Source organism: Scardinius erythrophthalmus (genome assembly GCF_964197995.2).
Source record: "Scardinius erythrophthalmus genome assembly, chromosome: 10".
In the NCBI taxonomy this organism is placed as follows: domain Eukaryota; kingdom Metazoa; phylum Chordata; class Actinopteri; order Cypriniformes; family Leuciscidae; genus Scardinius; species Scardinius erythrophthalmus.
The window spans coordinates 41,361,349-41,373,431 of NC_138230.1; the positions used below are offsets into that span (position 1 = coordinate 41,361,349).

The 12,083-nt window shown below is 39.8% G+C and overlaps 1 protein-coding gene across 2 annotated transcripts in view; it reads left to right on the top strand.

Moving 5' to 3' along the window:
* Window positions 1-325: 325 nt before the first annotated feature.
* Window positions 326-12,083, top strand: part of gatad2b (GATA zinc finger domain containing 2B) — a 40,411-nt gene continuing 28,653 nt past the window's right edge. For both annotated transcript variants that reach the window (XM_081375953.1, XM_081375952.1), the window contains exon 1: window positions 326-502. The gene's annotated coding sequence lies outside the window, so the exon portion shown is untranslated. The remainder of the gene's footprint in view (window positions 503-12,083) is intronic.

Genomic DNA, 12,083 nt, shown 5'->3' on the forward strand with positions numbered 1-12,083 from the left:
CTGTCATTGCGAAAAAGTGCAGTCTTGTTTTGTTGGTCTGTAAGTTTTTGGGAAACGGCTGGAAGAATGTCCAAATGTTGTGTGGAATCGCGGCGGTTTCCCACCACAATGTTCCTCAAAATGCTCCAGTCGATCGGAAAGAAGACGGAGTTAATATGGCTGTCCACAATTTATCTGTCAGTGTAGTAAGCTCGCCTTGTGCTGCCGACACGACGCGCATAACAACCCATTTAGTTCCCATCATTTCAGAGCTTCTTGTCCCCTCCCCTCCAGACACAGACAACAACATACACCTTAATAGGGGCGCGTCTCCGACACAGCCGCCGACCAATAACCCGTCTGTCTGGGCAGAGACCAAGGGGATGAGCGCTCGCCGAGGCCCAATCAGCGCTTTTGTGTTGCCTGCCGGTGCCGGGGACTGGTCGTGAAGAGCTACAGCAGCGCTTCAGGATCGGAGAGTGAACCCGGAGCCAGAGGAACCTGAAGGGTAAAGGCGAGTCAGGTGAGTCCGGGGATTCACGCGCGGCCTAGCCGGTATCCGATCGGATTGGGGAATTTGCGAGCGATATGGTTTATAATCGTAGCTGCCACACGAATCCACCGTCATATGCTGTTATTGAATGGGCTTAACGGTTTAAAAATGCCTTTGAGGGAGTCTGCTGAGCAAGCCAGACAATAGCATAGCGGATTTTGCGTGGAACACGCAGCAGTTCAAAGTAGCTGGCTAATACTATTAAAATGAGCTCGGGATTGCGCCGCGGCGTATCGCACATCGAGCGGCGATTTCAAGAGCGATTCCGCGAAAAGCCCGTCATATTTAGCAAGCAACTTTGACAAGTTTATTAGCCAAAGCGGCATTTTAAATGTGTGAAACGGCGTTCATTGTTTCATCTGGTGTCTCTAGGGGTTAACCCAGATTGGCGGAGAAAGCCTCGCGTCCTCCCGGCTGTGGCTAACGTTACAGTAGTGCAGTAGCAGCTCAGACACAATGAAAAAGCCCAATACACACACACAGCACCATCTAAATCTATCTAACGCTCGTATTCCAACCATATCACCCCAAACGGGCTGTTTAGTGAGTGTTTTAGGGCTGTTGTGTGGAGCGGGGGTTCTCTCTACTGTGCCGAGGGCACACGGATAGTGTACGGTGAGCCTGTACAATTAGAAAAAAAAGATGTCGAAAATGCATCAGCCATTTACGTAAGTGAGGACGTTCTCTCAACTTGCTCCATATGCACGCAAATGGCTGCCCAACACTTGACAGACGGAAGAGTGAAATCTAATTCCAGCGTGAATGCAGGTATTGATCGAAGCCAACAGGGAGTCACTGATAATCGGGGGAGATGGCGTTTAGAAAGAAACTCTGATCAATGATATATATATATGTGCGCTCTGTTGTTCGTTTCTCTGCAGACAAGTCCAAAGTGAGACAGGGTTTACTTTATAGGTTTTATATAGTCAGAGGCTTACTCTAGCAATCTGATTTGGCAGAGTTTGGCCCCTCAAGAATTTTTTCATATGCATGCATTTAGTATCTACATGACAGTTGTTTGTTTGAGGAGACTTTTTACAATTTTTTTTTTTTTTTACATTTTAAGTAAAAATGCACTTGACAGATAATTCCACTACCTGGGCAAATCATATCTTTCCTACCACCCTAAAGTCTTTTAAACGTGCACTCAGTAATCTTTTGCTAAAAAAAGTTTGAAATGTGTACTACATGGAGAGGGTCGCCCAATTATGGGTGCTGCCATGTTGAGATCACATGACCTGCTGTGTCATGCAATAAAGTTCAACAGTCCATACTGGTGTCCTGACAAATCGGGTCCTCCCGCAAAATCGGGGCTCTATAAGTTAATGGTTAAGGACATGTATGGGTTACTCTACAGTGCATAATTGAATGTGTCTTTCGCTTGATAAACTGTTAATAAATAAAATCATAATAGCCTGTTGGGTGAATAAATGAACATCATTATTATTTTTATAACTGAAATAATTGGACATGTAACACTTAATTTAACACGTAATTACATTGAAGATAATTGGGAATACATTTAGGGCAAGTGCAATATGTGGATAAACTAAGCTATCAGGCTAACGGGTATCTGTATACTATGCTAGTACATAAGCTAACTAATACAGATATTGATGGTCATTGTATCAAACAGAATTGAACATAACATGACTTTTTTAGGAATTGTAATCTGGCGCTAAAGAGTGCATATGGGATTTGAGCAAATGGGATTGCTTCGGGTCCTAACATAGACCCGATTTCGAGGAGGGCCTGATTTGTCACCACACCAGAAGTAAAAATCCCATTCATTTTCTCCATAGGGGAATTGATTTGTAATGATAACTTAAACAATACATCTTTAAAGAAAGACCTCCTGTGAGTTATATGTTTGTTAATGAATGGTATTTGCTTTCAGCAATCAGTCTGCATGATTTCGACTTATTTTCTTAACTAATATTTTGCATGCAAATCACACCAAAAGAACTCCTTAGCGCCCGCCCACTCCCATGAAGCACTGTGAATGATGCAATAGTCACCTTGCCTGCACTCTCAAACTACTTAAATATTACTTTTATATTTTGCAATAAGCCTAGGATATGTTGTTCCATATATATATATATATATATATATATATATAAAATCAACATCTTTAAATCAGTAGTTTTATATTTATCCTTCTCTCTTATTTTGTTTGTCATTCGCAATGCTTTGTGGGATTAGTGATTAAAGCCGTTTTGTCCAATTTTCAAACACTTTTTTGCTTCAAATCAAAGTTTGTAATGTGGTGATTTACCTTGTAGCGGGTTGGTTTTAGTTCATGGCTTATAACCTTTTAACAAAGACTTTAAAACCCCATATGAATGGGAAAATACTTTCGGAACCAAGGCTGGTGACCAAGTTACTACTACTACTAATATTAGACGTGACATAACCGAATGAGTTTGAATTCAAGAATGACCATTATGGATTGTATGTCCTAAATAGTATATGATGGAGAAAGACACAAAATAAAATCGACAGCTTGGGTATAAGCGTCATACATCCACACAAATAAGTGTCCGCATAAAGTTTAAAACCACTAAATGAGAGCCAGCAAAATGTAAACAAAACGTACCGAGTGCACCTTTTAAGTTCGAGGAATTTCTTAAGCAACTAACGCAAAGGCTTATGTACTCCTTGATATTTTTATAGCACATAAAAGTTTCCCCTTTTGACAAGTCACAGAGAAAAAGCTCTCACACACTGTTATTAAAGCCATTTATACTTATTGTGCGGAGAGAAAGCTCTGCTCAGAAGTCACTGAACATGCACTTCTCTTAGAATTACCGTAGTGAAATCATGCTAATGTCTGATGTAAGTAATCTGTGTAAACAAAAGAAATGTGAAGGAGAAATATTTTTTTCAGCAAGTAGCACATCTAATGAGCGCCATTTGGAGTGTTTTCTGCTAATTTATTTTTTTTAAAGGCTGCTGTGCTGCATACTGTGAGGGGCGCCCCACTAGTATTACATCCTCAAGAGGGGTCCAAACAATGTTCTTATTGACTGTTTTGCTCAAAGGCATTTTGTGTGGACTGTTCCCCCTCCTCCCCCTCAGGCGGAAGATACTTGGCAGCTTGGTATTTATTTTTCTACCTTTTTTGCGCTATTCATCGCTGTAGTCGGTGCACCCGAGCTTATGGCCATCGCCTGTGAAAGGATTTTATGCTGTTTGTTCTCTTTAATTTCCATGGTGCATGGGCACCTTATTGCTAGTGACTGTCTGGTTTTGTTAAGCCAAGGAAACCCGTGAAGTGCGGTGCCAGATGATAAGATGGAATACACTGAGCTGAGCAAAGACTCTAAGCTCAAGTTATCAATGTAGATTTCATCATAGATCTGTCACGGTTTAGAGGTACCTGTTTGAGTACCTGTTCTGCTTAGACCTGCTTCACCCCAGATCTTATGTTCGTACCGGTGCTTCAACACAACATTGGCATTTCCATGCTGAATGCTTGGATTTGCACAATAAATATAAGCCTATGCTAATGCATATTTGTTTGCGGTTCATGATTCATGGCTAAATACTTGAAGAGATAGGCTAGTTCACCCAAGAATTAGCTTTGCTCACCCTTATGTCATTCAAACATCTGTTTGACTTTCTTCTTAAAAAAGATATTTAGAATTTTTGTCTGTTTAATGAAAGTCAATGGGGTCCAAAACAACGCTGAATGGGATTTTCATTGTATGGGCATTTAAGCATTCTTCAAAATATCTTCTTTTGTATTCTGTAGAAGAGTCACATGAGGATAGATAATGATTTCATATTTGAGCCTGATCCAACTTTAAACTTTGAAGTGCCGAATTACTATTGACAACCTAAATTCACGACTCTCAATATTCAGGAAACTCTGTGTTAGATGTGCAATCACGAGTTCATCTAGAAGAAGAGACCATGCCATTGAAGACGTTTGATTGGGAAATCACATTTAGAACTGCATATTGACTCTTGGATCAGAAAGAGTACTTGACTTGGCTGGGTTTCAGGACTGCTGAATGGTCAGAAAAGGTAGTGTTTAGAATTAGCAGTGCCCCTTTGGCAAACGCTTTGAGTAGACACAACAAAACGACTTGCACTGTAAACATGCGCCATGAGATTTACGGCTGTGCAATATGATGATGTGGACCAAAGTTGTGCTAGTTTTGTAAAACGAACCCTCACTGCGACAGTCCTGAGAGACAAGAATGGGGCATTGACACTCACATGTCCTCCCATTGATCTCCTACCCTTCAATGCACCTTCAGTGTCTGTAGTGTTGGTTTAAAGCTGGTAAAAAAGAGGATGAGTTTTGGTTTTGTGTGCTAGTGGGTTTAAAAAAGACCCTCAGGACCAACCTGTCAGGTCCAAAAGGGTTTGATTCATTTGCTCTTGGGTAAGCTAGGGGCTGCTGCGTGCCCTTTCCCCAGATAAGGCTTATGGGTCTAAGAAACAATATGACCACATGACTTTTGGCTTGATGATAAATCGTAATAAACAACATCATTACCTCAGACCTTCCCATTGACGTCATAGAGAAATGAATCAGATGCTCGCAGGAATGTTTTTGATTGTACTTGATTTGCGGTTTGAAGTGTAGTTACAAGGTTACAAATCTTAACACACCATACGATTCTAATAATCGATAATAATTATGTGGTTTATGATTTATCCATATTCACTGGTCATTCAGTATTTGAACTAAATGGTTTCCTTATGGTTAAATTTGTAGCAAGTGATGTTCATACTTGTTATTTGTCTTTGATAAAAAGTCAGTCTTTCCTTTTTATTGACTTAAGCAGGTCTGATTGATCCCTACTCAAAATCAGCGCTCATTTCATGATCCATAGTTATGTAAAATTGAGACATGAATGTTTTGAAAAGAAACAAATCAGCATAATTACCCCTTAATCAGAAACATTAAGTTTATTTAAAAATCTTCCCAAGTGAAAATCCTTTGAGGGTGAGAAGTCTGTTCGGTTTGCTTGTAAATGCTACTAATTGATATGGATGTTAATAAATTTGATAAATCTAGATCAGTGAAAGAAGTCAAACAAAAAGAAAAGCATGTCAAACTGGTTTGGGACGTGATGCCAATCTGTGTCAATGTTCGGTAGTATACAGTCGATTTTTATGTATTTTTTACCAAGGTGAAGGGTTAAGGGATAAGTTCACCCAGAAATTAAAATTGTCATTATTTACTCACCCTCATGTCGTTCCAAACCTCTTTGACTTTTTTTTTTTTGTTTCTGCCGAAAACAAAAGAAGATATTTAGAGATGGTTTCAACTGTTTTAATTTCCACACAATGAAAGTCAATGGGGTCCAAAACAACATTAGACACCATTGACTTTCAAACAAAAAACAAAAACACTGAAACATTGTTCAAGCTATCTTTTATGTTCTGCATAAGAAAGAAAGTCATACAGGGTTTGGAATGAATAGTGTTGTTGTTATTCAAAACTATTAAAATCAGTAAATAAAGCTGAAATAAAATATAATAATAGATGAAAAAAACGTAACAAAATTAGAAATGTTGCCTTGAATTATATAGATTTTTTGTATACGCTACAATACTAAAATAACAATGGGTTGAACTTTGGAGGGTAAATAGATTTTAATTTTTTATTTTTATGATGAACGATCCCTTTAAATCTTTAGAAGGTCCATTTTAAATTAGATCCACTTGCAGCCAGGTTTGTTGATCAGATTGTCATGATTTTTCCTCATAAAGTTGAAGAGGTCTGTATGGCTAAGCTAAAATAGCTGATTTGTAAACCAGTCTGGGCATGATGTCAGTCTCCGTTTCATTTAAGAATGGCTGTTTGTTTTCCGAATGATCCTGTCTATGTTTTAGAGGTATCTGAAACCCTTTGGTGGTCGACGGTTGCGCAGCAAGGGACCTTTGACTCCTGAGCTTTTTCCGCTCTGCTCTGTCAGTTGCTGATTAATTATTCTCCACCATTTTAGTTGTGAGATCTTAGGTGGGCACAGCGAGAAGGTACAGAGAGGGAATGTTTCAGTCGACTGTAATGTATGTTGGTGCGCCGGTCTTGTTAACACCTGAATGGGGAGGCTGCGTTCTGCGGGCCTCATGCAAGGCTTATTAAACCCCACGCAGAAACAATCAGCCCAGATGAATGGCTTCCTGTGAAGTTTAATTAGAGGGCCTCCCTGATGCTTTAGCTGGATAAACAGCAGCAAGAAATGACATGACGGGCCTCTTGCGTTGATTCTTGAAGAATTTGTGTGTGTGAGGAGCGAGCACGAGTCCGACTGGAGAGAAGACGAAGATGTTTCTAAGTTTAGGATTCAGAATGTTGTCGTTTTTGTTCTTTTTTTCCTCTCCTTTTCCCTCGTGGAGGGTGTCTGACCATCCCAATCGTGAAATAGATGAGTTTTTCAAGCTTCACGAGTCTCGGCCGTCACGAGAGCTCCGGATTGTTGTTAATTTGCTCGACGTCTGTCAAGTGGGATTTCTCTGAAGATGAGGTGTGGACTGCATTAATTGCAGTGGGTCCAGGTATTGGCTCTGGTTGAAAAATTTAAAAGTATTGATTCAGGCCAAGCTGTTTTCATCATTTCGCAACGTATTACATTGTAGCGAGACGGAAGCTGTGAGTGAATATGAAGCGCATGGACCCGTTTTGTGATTACAGAGGGAGGTATAGATGGAGAGTCCCTAGACAGGTGGCCCTTGCAGCGCGAGGTTCTCCGGCTGCACTCGTTTCAGGAGCGAGAGAGCTGTGTGATGGGTTGAGCTGATCGAAGGACTGCTGGAACAATTAATTCAGTGCAAGATGAAAGAGCAAGCGGAACCCATCCGAAGCATTTCTCTGTGGAACCATCTTAGTTTTCGTGGCCTGGGGGCTAGTTTATCTATTAAAGTTGATGGACCTGACATTGTGCATGGCGTTGCATCATTTATTTAAGCTAAAGTAAACTTAGAAATGTTGTTTTTATTTTGACTTATGCAGTCGTAAACTTTTTTCTTTTATTATTTTGACGTCAGCCATCACCTGTGTCCAGTTGCAACATAGCCCTTAATGGGACAAACATCATTATTTGAACTCACCATCATATTTATCTAAACACGTATGACTTTCTTCTGCAGAACACAAAAAAACCCCATGGTTTTTGTTGTCCATGGATACAATGAAAGTCAATGGGGTCCAGAAAGCATTATTGGACCCCATTGACTTTCATTGTATGGATGAGCAGTTAAAACATTCTGTGTTCCACTGAAAGAGAGTCATTAATTTTTCATTTAATTTTTGTGTGTACTGTCCTTTTAAAGGAACACTCCACTTTTTTTGGAAATAGGCTCATTTTCCAACTCCCCTAGAGTTAAACAGTTGAATTTGACTATTTTAGAAATCCATTCAGCAGATCTCCCAGTCTGGCGGTTTACTAAGTGCCTGAAAATAGTCCCCAGCTAGGTAACATCCAACGTGACCGGTGTTGTGCCAATTTTCGACCCCCTGCCAAATTATTACCCCGCTCGTTGAAGTCAGTACCTGATTGCCTAATCCTAACCCCACCTCCACAACTAATCCTAAACTTAAAAATACTAGGGGGGTAATAATTTGGCGGGGGTCGAAATTCGGCACAACACCGGCACTAAGTTTGCGTAATATCATTGCGCCCGCTGCACCCATGGTACGACAGCAAAGTTCCTTGATTAATACGCAGGAATGAGAGTATAGTTACTAGCCATATCGGCCTAGAAAATCGCAACTTTTCATTTTCCGTTGGTCTTAGTACACGATGTAACTACAAAAGAGTCAAGTTTTAAACAGGAAAAATATCGAAAGTCTTTGGTCATTTTTTTGAGAGAGATGCTAACGGTCTAATCAGATTCAATGATCTATGCTAAGCTATGCTAAAAGTGCTACCGCCAGACCCGGAGATCGGCTTAATGGACTCAAAAACAGTAAAACTCAACTGTTTAACTCTAGGGGAAAAAAGCGGAGTGTTCCTTTAAGTCAGGAAAACCCCTTGAAGTGCATTATCATAAATGTTTTTCAGACTTAAGGGGTTTGTGGCTTCTGGTTTCAGGTATCTGTCCCAGTGTTGTTATTCTCAACTAAAAACTATTAAAAAGGAGTTTTTGTTCATTAAAATTAAGGCTGAAATAAAGGTATATTAGATGGAAATACTTTAAAAATAGGAAACGTTTCCTTGATAAGTAACTGAAATGAATACGTTAAAGAACTGTAATATGAGCAAAATTAAAGCTAAATAGAAATATTACAAAAACAAACAGTAATACAAATTAATTATATACATAACCAAAATATTAACTGTAACTAAAATAAAAACTAATTAATGTTTAATAAATATTGCAATATGTAGGCTAATTACTTAACTGATCTGTCCTGGTAAAAGGGAAGACTAGTTAAAGTTAAATATCCCTGATCACAGTGGTAGCAATCTAAGACCCCTTTACTGGGTTAAAGTTTACTTTTAGTATGAAATTGTTGCATCAATAGGCTGACTATTACGGTTTACTAAAATGTATAAATATAACATCACAGCCAGCACCTTTGAGGAAATCTGTGAAAGCTGCTGTACCTGTGGTGGTTTAACCTTGTTAAGATTTATAGCTGATTCTCTGTACATGCGCAACCGCAAGATTCAATTCCCATAATCCCTCCACAAATGCCTCTTTGTCTTATTACTGTGTTTAGCAGATTAACAAATTGAACCTTAGCACATTTAAGCATCTTCTCCATATCCCTCCATTCAGCCACAGGTCTTTGTTTCTCGGGTCATTCTTGAGAGCCTGGTCTCTCTTCAGCCGGTATAGAGGATGGAGCTTGTGCGAATCTGGGTTTTCTTGAAGTTTTGGTCCTGTGCGCACACACTCCATCTCTCCAGGCCTATCTACCTTTCCAGAGGGCCGGTTCCTTGGTGGAAATCGTGTTTTCCCCGAGTGTATGTCTGTGAGCCCATTACTTTGAGCGTCAGAAGGGAGCCTCCGCAGATTTTATCTCGACTTGATAAAGCACTGGTCATGTCGGCGTGTGTAAAGGTAGTGTGCAGGGATTGTGCATTAGGGGATATTGGTGTATTTTTCTTTTTTTGTTAGTGTTTTGCATGTGATTGATTTGAATAAGGCAGGTTTTTTTTAATCGTCCGACTGTCCTCTCTGCCTCCTTCCCAATTCAACCCCATTTTAAAATCTTTTTGCTACCTCGCTTTCTCCAGATGGCTCACGTTCCAGCATTTTCCCTTTTTTTTTTCTTTTTGTTTAAACAACGTATGCCCCACCCTGTGGTCTGAAGTTCCGCAATGAGCCGTCTTGACAAGGTGCCAGGTTTTAGATTCAGCGTCTCATAAGAAGTACATTTTCCTCTTACTGCCCCCTTTGGCCCCCTCCTTTTTTGTCTTTTTTCGTTCTGTCTTTCTCTTTCTTTCTCTCTCTCTCTGTGTTCGTGTGACGTCCTGACCACTAACGGCTACATATTAAGAGATAATTCCATACCCTGAGGTTACAAACCGGCTTAGACTGGCTCTCTCGCATTTTGACTCCACTGGGTACCCTGGGTGAAAAAAAAAGATATTGTAACTCCCTGTTTTTTTTTCTTTCTTTTTTTTTTTCTTTTTAAAGAAGCAGGAAACTAATTCTCACCGAGAATGACATCAGTTCAGTCGGCAATGCTTAAAACAAACATGTTATGCATTTATGCATGCTACAAGGATTGCTCATACCCATAAAAGCACAACCAGGCAAACCAAGCTGCACGACGTCTGTTCTGAAATATGATTATTGGAAAGATGATTTTTTTTTTTTTGCATAATTATCTACCTTAATCACAATAATGCAAGCTTCAGAATTAGGCTACACTTTTGCTCATTTGTTCTCCAGTTGCAAGAGGTTGTGGTTGTTACACAAATGTGTGTTTTTATTTTTTTTAGCTGTAGTTATGTATGCAAATTGTTTCAAACGTGTAGGTGAAGATAATAAAAGCAGACTGACATACAAGGGCCAACTATATAATGACGGCAGATTTGTGTTGTCAGGACAAAGGTACAATAATTTGTCATATTTTGAATGTTATGAATGTAAACAAATGATTAATTATCATTCTCATCTAAATATCAATATCAAATTCCAAAACAATGGTTTGATATTTTAATAGGTTGCTTTTTACATTTGAATGTATTAAATTTTATGTATTTTGAATTCATTTAATTAGTTTTTTCCATGAATCTTTTACTGTTTAAGTTTAGTTTAATAGGCCTTTAATAGGCTGTTTAATGGCATGTTCCACTTTGACAAAAGGGGCATGTTGGGGCATGTTGTCACAGAGTCAGTGTGTATTATATGAAAAAAGTATTATTATTATATTTTTTTAATCCTGGGCAGTAACGATAGGAATATTCATAGCCAAGAATCTATATAGAGATTGGCTTTTAAAAATGAGCATACCTCGAGAAATATTCAAAAAGTGTGACAACTTGCCCTGTTCTCCCGTATAAATTAAATTATCTTCCTGAACTGGCATAAAAACAAGGGTAATGTGTTTCTTTCTCATAATGGTCTTGCGTTATTATATTGTGACCATCTTTCAAATACTCTGTTCAGCCTCTTAGTAATATCAGAGCGATTCATCTCCTTTAGTGCTTTTTTCTTTTTCTTTTTTTTTTTTTTCTTTTTGGATAGAAATATCCATCCACGTTTCTTCTCTTTGTGTATTTTCTGTCTTCTGGCATGAGTATTAGATTGTGTTCCTCCTTAACCTTGAAGTCTGTCTGTATCTTGTATAAATAGGCCTGTAGCTTTATTCAGACGTTTCTCTACAGTCGCCGCCTCTGTTAGAAAACCTCCTGTTGAGGGTTTTTCCTCACTCTCCACGTATTTGAGCTGAAGTTTGAGTGTGTGGGGATTTCTGAGGAAGAGGAGCAGCAGAAAGGGAACTGGGCCGGTCTCGTCCAAGAGAACGATCCCTACTGGTCAATGCGGTCTGGATCAGAGTCTCAAGGTTCGACCGAGAGTTGAAGTTCAGTTTCGTTCTGTATTTCCTGCACGTGTTTGCAGATCTGTGTGGTTTCTGTACCTGCGTACTATCTCGGGCCTCTGGTTAGCACTGTTCCTCACAGGTTTATTCGAGGAGGAAACCCGCTTTGCGTTCGAGGCACATTTCCTCACTGTTGGCCTGTTTTAACCGCTGTTGCGTCTACCACCTTCTTTTGGTATCTTAAAGATCTTGTTGCTGTCTTTATTTGGTCTCTTTGTCTTCAGCCTCACTCCCCCACACACTTCCTCCCCTTTGCCCCCTGCTACTGCCCCCACCCTCCTCCTGAACCGCCCCTCCCTCCCTCGGGCGACAGCAGAACAGGAATTGATTAGTGGCACGGCTTAAAAATAGAAGGGCCTGTTGTCATGGCAACGGCCACAATGAGCTGTTGTCTTGTTTAATGAAGACCGAGATTTTAAGTGTTGTGGCTGAACAGTACAGTGAGCGGGAGACGCCATTTCTGGCTAGGTGTGCACAAATGCCGGGACGGAGATATCAGCTGTGGTCTCGTCCCTTCTGGTAAAAGTGTGC